Below are 7,106 nucleotides of genomic sequence, written 5' to 3' on the forward strand. Positions count from 1 at the left end.
CTGCTGAACTGTTCATGAACAGTTTGCACTGGTAACAAAGTTTATGCTTTTATTTGGAACTGAGATGCCCAGGTTGCTTGTATCAGAAAATAATTCATCTTACTGAAAGTGCAAAGACAAGGGTTCTTTAGTAGGTCCTTGGGCAATGTTTACGTATGGAATGGTGGCATAAACTGCTGTCCCTTACATGTATTGTGTTCAGCATGAAGAGATGTCACTTCCTGTCCCAAAAACACTTGAAGGCTTTCTGCTTAACTCTTCATTTGTCACATCACCCAGGTGTGTGTGCTAATGATGATTCAACACCACTGGTGTGTTTGGTTTCGTGGCGTAACATGGCTGTGATGTCACCCCAATTACTAGCAGTATGGCACAATTTATTCTGAATTTAAGATTTCAACATTTAGCTGTAGCAATCAATTATTGTTTTCACTAAAGGCAGATACTTGGCTTGAGATCTAAAATCTTACACTCTGGCACTAAAAATGTCAGTAATATGAGTCAGTAATACGTTATGATAAATAGAGAAATATGTTCTTATCTTCATTAGGAAGTGGTACTCCTACACGTTTCACAATCCAGTTTAGACAAATGGAAAGTAGCCAAGCTCAGTCCAAATTCTCATTGACACAGGTTGTTACATTATCCTTCTATAACATAGCATGCTAAGCATAGCAGCCTCCCCCCCACCCAACCCCATAACTTGCTTTATCTTTTTGCTTTTGGTAGCTGATCATTTGTGTTTGCTCAGAGATGTTTTGAAAAAGGTGTAGTTCCTTTTCACCTTTGGAGTATTCTTGCTTCTTCCTGAGTCTCTGTCATACAAACAAGTCTAGAATGGTAATCAAAGGCACCACATGTGACACACCGAGGCCTCCCGCTCATTTCCTATTGTTGTGCCACCACAAAAGCTCTGTGAGCAGCTAGTAATCTGGAATGGCGTTATTATGTCTGGGAGCGATGAAACTGCCGGCTGAAAGATCCCCACTGGCCTGTAGATGCAGTAAAGGCTATGGACCAGAGTCAGAATGACATACAGTGAAATGTTATCATGTTTGATGTCTCACTCTGCTCTAGTTTTACACAGGAAAATATGTTCGGCTTCATGTTATTTATTACTCATAACAAAAACAACCTATGAAAAGCACCCAGGCTTGGAGTTAAGTAACATTGCCTCTCCTCTGAAGAATTTCTGATAAAGTGAGTGAGCAACAATGAGGCGTCTTTGTTTGCTCAGTGATTAGCTTAGCTGATTAGCCAGTGCTGTTTAACTTTAAAAAATCCTCCCACAGGGCACTCCTGCCTGTTAATCACCTCTCTGATCCACACAGTTGCAAGCACAAATCGAACCCAGCCATCCAGTCGAACCAGAAAGATTCAAATAGTGCTTGTGACAAGTACACTGTTTCATGTGTCTGTAGCACGCGAGAGTGGAGCAGAATTGTGCTTTTCAGCACTGTGGAGTTGTCACTGTTTGGTAACAGGGGAGGGGAGGGGAGAGAAGGGAAGGGAGTGTGTGTGTGTGTGTGGGGGGGGGGGGGGGGGGGGGGGTAATTCCCCCGGGGATAATATCAGCCTGAATAGTTAGTATCACATCAGTAAGGAACAAAAGCATAAAGTAGGGCAGAAAGCATGGCTATGTCTGTTGATCAGTTCAAACAATCCATCTGTTAATATGTAACAATTTAAACAGCAGACAAAATCTTCTTCTTCTTCAATAGAAGATCACCAGTAACCTTTGGATGAAAGAATGAATGATTGATTAAACGAACTGTCGTTTCTATTCTATTATACTCTATTCTATTCTATTATACTCTATTCTATTCTATTCTATTCTATTCAATTCTGTACATTACACACAAAGGCCCATGTTTTATTGCTAAAATGTCACAGGCTTAACACTTAAAGTATAAACCAGCAGGTACTGAAAGGCTCTAGAGGGTGTGAGTGTGATTGTGTATTCAGCACACAGCGCTGGTGTGGAATGGCTGCCTGAGAGATGTGTGTGGGTTGTGAGGTTTTTGTCTTCATGTGTCAGGAGCAGCTGACTTCATTGTTCTCCCACAGAACCTCGGCATGGCCTGCTTGGAACGGAATGTCTGATAATCTATCTCATTCCAGTTAAACGGTTGCTTATTATTATTATTATTAGTAGTAGTAGTAGTAGTATCTATTTAATTATTTAAACCATATACTCTCTTCTTAATAATTACAATAGTAAAATAGTTCCTTACACAAGCATATTTGTAATTAGCATCAGAATTCATAAATGTATTTTAGTCTTTTTTTCAAGTTGTTTGAATGCTGTTTAAATGGTTTAAATAATGATGTAATTATTTGGTCAGATTTCATCAGCTTTAACACAGCAGTCTGGGTCTAGAAAACAACTGAAATTGTTCCCTTATATGTGCTATCAAGTATAATTAGCATGTGCTAATCTCAGAATGAATAAACAAAGTGATTGTTCAAGTTTCTTCTGCTGACTGTAAGTTTAAAGATATTGGGAATGCAAAGTATTACTAGTATCTGTAGCACATGTTTGATTCCTCTCAGAACAAATAAATCTTTTTTTTTTTCATAACGTTTTATTTTGCCGACTGTGATATTTACACACAATCTGGACACCAAATATTCTTTTCAGGTACTTGAGCTTGTATAATTAGCATGTGCTAATCTAAAACTGAAGCATAACCCTTTTCATTTCTTTTTTTTTTTTTTTGCTAACTGTAGTTCGCAAGTGGTCACGGGCCCTTTGTCATAGTAGAGTAGTGCAAAATAGCTATATGTGTTTTGACACCACATATTTTTGTATTACTTGTGAGTACTAGTGCGTATAATTAGTGTGAGCAGAATAAAAAAAAAAAAAAAGTCCCATGTGCTGGTGGAAGTTTAATTTGTCACAGAAACTCGTAATAGAAAAGTAGTTTAACAAAGCAGTTTGTGTTTTTACACTGCAACTTTTACTAGCAAGTGTAATTAGCATTTTTTGGTTTTTCAATAACCAGACTTCCAGTTTGTTCTGCTGTTGTTTAGTATTGTTTAAATGTTCACAGATATCTGTAATAGCCAAGGCCAGAATGAGCCCTGGGGGCAAAACTATGGGATGTGCGACAGGTTAGGGGCCAAGCAAGTCCTTTGTTCTGCAAATCTGTCACTGAGGTTGCGGCTAAAGCTCAAACTGGCAGCTTTTGAAATGGAAACGTTGCTGCTGGATGCACTGTGACATGACAAGTGGGGGTAAATGGTGTGAGCTAAAAGGCAGGGCCATCTCACCACCATTGTGCAAACCGAACTGAAGATGAGCACTCAACCTGGAAGCATATGCTGACTTTTTTAATGGACATGTCCTTTTGCGATATGCGGAACTCTCCAGAAGGGACTCTCAGGGGAGATTCTATCCTTTTCACTCACTGTTGGGACAGTTCTAAACATGATTACAGAATGTATACGAGGCACAAAAAATAAATATCTATGTAAATAAATACATACTCTTTCAACTGTGGTTGAGTGAAGCACAACTCAACAGGATGTGGTTTGAGTCTCTAAGTCTGTGAGACACCTTGTGATAGAACCTTGTGCTAGAAAGAGTATAAACGAGTTTTCCTGGAGTTGCACCAAATTTTGTAATATTGTCTCTACACATCTCTACATTGCTAAAGCACACCTTCTAAAAGAACAAAGAATGGGAATTTCCTATTTTACTAAAATGTTCCAACTTTCATGACTATACAAACTTCGCTATATAATATAAAGGTGTTAGACCCTTTGGAGTCCCTCTGGCCATATGAGAACCACTTTTGGTTCCCCATGTAGTCTTTTGGTTGGAATATTTTAATGGATTTCCATGGACATAAAAATGATACATTATATATATATAAAATCTCATCTTAAAAATAGTTATTTTTAATAATGCACCATGAAGGTCAATCAGTACAATGCACATAGCTAACATAGGGCTGAAAAACAATTATGAGAGGAATCATGAGTAAGCAAGACAATGACTGCTCTGTTCATTCACTGCAAGCAGTCTTGCTTCCCTCCCATCCACCCTCATCCTCATACAGCTGCTCTGTTGTTATACATGCTCAGGTACCTACCATGGACCTTTGACCTAAAAACAATGATATCTTGATAATTGACTGATATTGTCATACAACAGACAAGATTTCATTTTTTAAGTTTCTCCAGATGGCATTATGGCAGACGTTCTTATCCAGAGTGATGTGTCAGCTCACGTCATATTACAGAGGTGACCATCAGGCCTCTGAAGTCATGCTTCATCCTGTGAGACGATGTCATGCCCATATTAGGAACGCAACAAACATAGGGTCTAAGCTGGATTACTCTTATCTTGAGTAAAGAAAACCTTCTAAACAAAGAATAAAGAATGACAACACGATTTCAGTGTTTTACTGTTTTGTTAGGGCTCTTGTCCAAAGAATCTTGCCTTTTGGTACAGTGTGGTGTGCTTGCCCAGACACAAGATCAAATCCCAGTGTGCTGCCTTGATTTCGGATATAGTACCCACTATTAGCAGTTTAAAAAGTAGAATATTTGAGATTTCAACATGGATTTCAGACTTTTTTCTATTAGGAAGTAGTAAACACAGCCTCTATAGCTGATAAGACATAAAGCATAATATTACCAGTAAATCCTAATGCACAGTAACTCTGCCTTTTATAACATAAAGAATTAAGTAAATTATTAGCATGGCCTTTGATTCTTTCTGACCAGGCTTTTGATTAGCAAATCAGTCTAAATGAGGAATGCCTCTAATTGTAATTAGAAACTGTCAGCTAAATAACTGCTCATCTGAGCTGTCTAAAGATCTAAAAACAGCAAAATAATAAGAAGACTTCAGCGTGTGGTTTCTATAGTTCAGAATGTTATTCAGAAATGACAAGAAAAGATCAAGAAAGGCCAAGAAAACCTTCTGAGAGACCTGCTTGTATGCTGGTAAGACAGGCAAATCAAAACCCCCATATGACTACAGGTTTAGGTCAAGAGGGTGGGGCACTGTTACACTGTGCAGCGTTGCTTGCACAAGCATAATCTTCATGGAAGAGTCATTAGAAGGAAACCGCGACCACTGATGACGTCAAAAGGAAAGCTTAGGCTACAATCTGCAAAGGTGTGTTTGGAGAAAAAAACTGAACAGCATTTCATTAAAAGAGCACCTTTCCAACTATGAAGCATGTAGCTGTATCTATGATGCTTGGGGGAGAGATTAAATTCTGGAAACGAAAGTTAAATTATCTGTTAAAAGGCTGACACTGAAAAGGGGATGGTTTGTAAAACCATGATCCAAAATAAACTTCATACACATTATTTAAAGAGACACAAACTGAGATTTTAAAGTAGCCCTCACAGTCCTTACCATAATAAAACATGTTGCAAAGAACAGTGGGGAAAGTTCCAGAAAAAGACTTTCAGTAACAAAAAGCATTGGTAAGTTGTGGTTTCTGCCAAGTACACTGATAAATGAAATACTTTATTATGTATGTTATGGGCCAGCACGGTGGTGCCACAGGTAGCATGTGTGTCGCACAGCTCTAGAGATCTGGGCTTGTGACTTCAGTCCACTCTCCAGCCACTGTCTGTAAAGAGTTTACACTCCTGCTTCCATGGTAGATGAACTGGCTATGCTAAATAACCCCTAGGTGTAAATGTGTGAGTAAATGGTTGTATGTGGTTCCCTGCGATGGACTGGCACCCTGTCCAGGGGATATTCGTGCCTTGAGCCCAGTGATTCTTGGTGGGCTTTGGACCCACCGTGATCCTGACCAGGTGGAAGCAGATAAGATGGATGAATGGAATAATTTATGTGATGAATGACAAAGTATCTGTGCATTCTTTTTCTGTAAATACTGTCATTTATGAATAGAAGCTGTGTTTATTTTTAGCAATAATACAACAACAAAATCTGTCATTTGGCTAAGGGTGCTCAAACATTTACCTTCTACTTTAATGACAGCTTACCTCTGAGCTGTCATGGAATCATAAGTGTGTGCAAAAGCCTCTGATGAGTAGACCACATCCACCCGAGAATCATCTGAACACAAGCTTCAATCAAAAGATATTATTCAAAAGCTATCTGACCTTTTAGTACAAAGATAAGAAGTCAGAAATTTTAATTTGAATGTTTACCTACTTTTTCATCTTTTCTGTTTCTTTTTTTTTGTCCATTAATTCCATAATATCATTATCATTTCAGAAATAAACATGGTATTCTTATGACAGCAACAACATGACAGCCATATGATGAATGAATGAGTAATGGCTTCATTACTATCTATATATATAGAAGGGGTCATTTGGGAATAAACTGGCTTCTGTTGGTCATAAAGTAAATAGGAATTGCATTGGGCCCCCTAGGGGCCTTGAAATCTGATCCCTTCCACCCTCCATACTTTTCTCTCTCTGTTTCCCTGACTCTCTCTCTCTCTAACAGAGGGCTTTGAGGCAGTGCTGGCTGTGACACACATTAATGCTGACAAGGGGCCTCCCAGCCCACTGTCCCCCAGCTTCAGTCCCCCTCCCCTGGCTAAGATCTCTCACCCTGCTAACCCACTGCGCCTGCGTGTGAATAGGACCAATGCACTTTGGACAAAAGAAGCACAATGGGTACTGAAGATCTTTAGCCAGGAACATCTAACATTGGAAGTATAGCGTCAATGTAATATCAAAAACCATTTGGAACTACCACTGGGAAATATCCATTTCATTTGGAAACATTTCATGATGAACACTCTAGTGGTCCAGAATGACTTGGAATAAAATCTTGTAATATTTAAACATAGAAGCGACATCTTTCATTTATGTGTTTTTAGTTTGGGATCGGAATGCCACTTAAACACTGATCCATGTGACAGTCATTTCATAGGAATGAAACCAGACTAGATCTGTTAACATAGCAACGAGGAAATGTCTTTGTGACGTTGAACCTTTGCATTTTTTATTAACAAGGACTGGGTCATTTTACAGATAAAGGATATATCTAATAATTTAATTGATGACATTAGTTAATTATTGGCAAAAATAACAAAAAAATACTAAAAATGCAAATACAAAATGATGAAAAAGTGTCTCTTTCAGATGAACCCAAA

This window comes from Salminus brasiliensis, chromosome 14 (assembly GCF_030463535.1).
Source record: "Salminus brasiliensis chromosome 14, fSalBra1.hap2, whole genome shotgun sequence".
Lineage (NCBI taxonomy): Eukaryota > Metazoa > Chordata > Actinopteri > Characiformes > Bryconidae > Salminus > Salminus brasiliensis.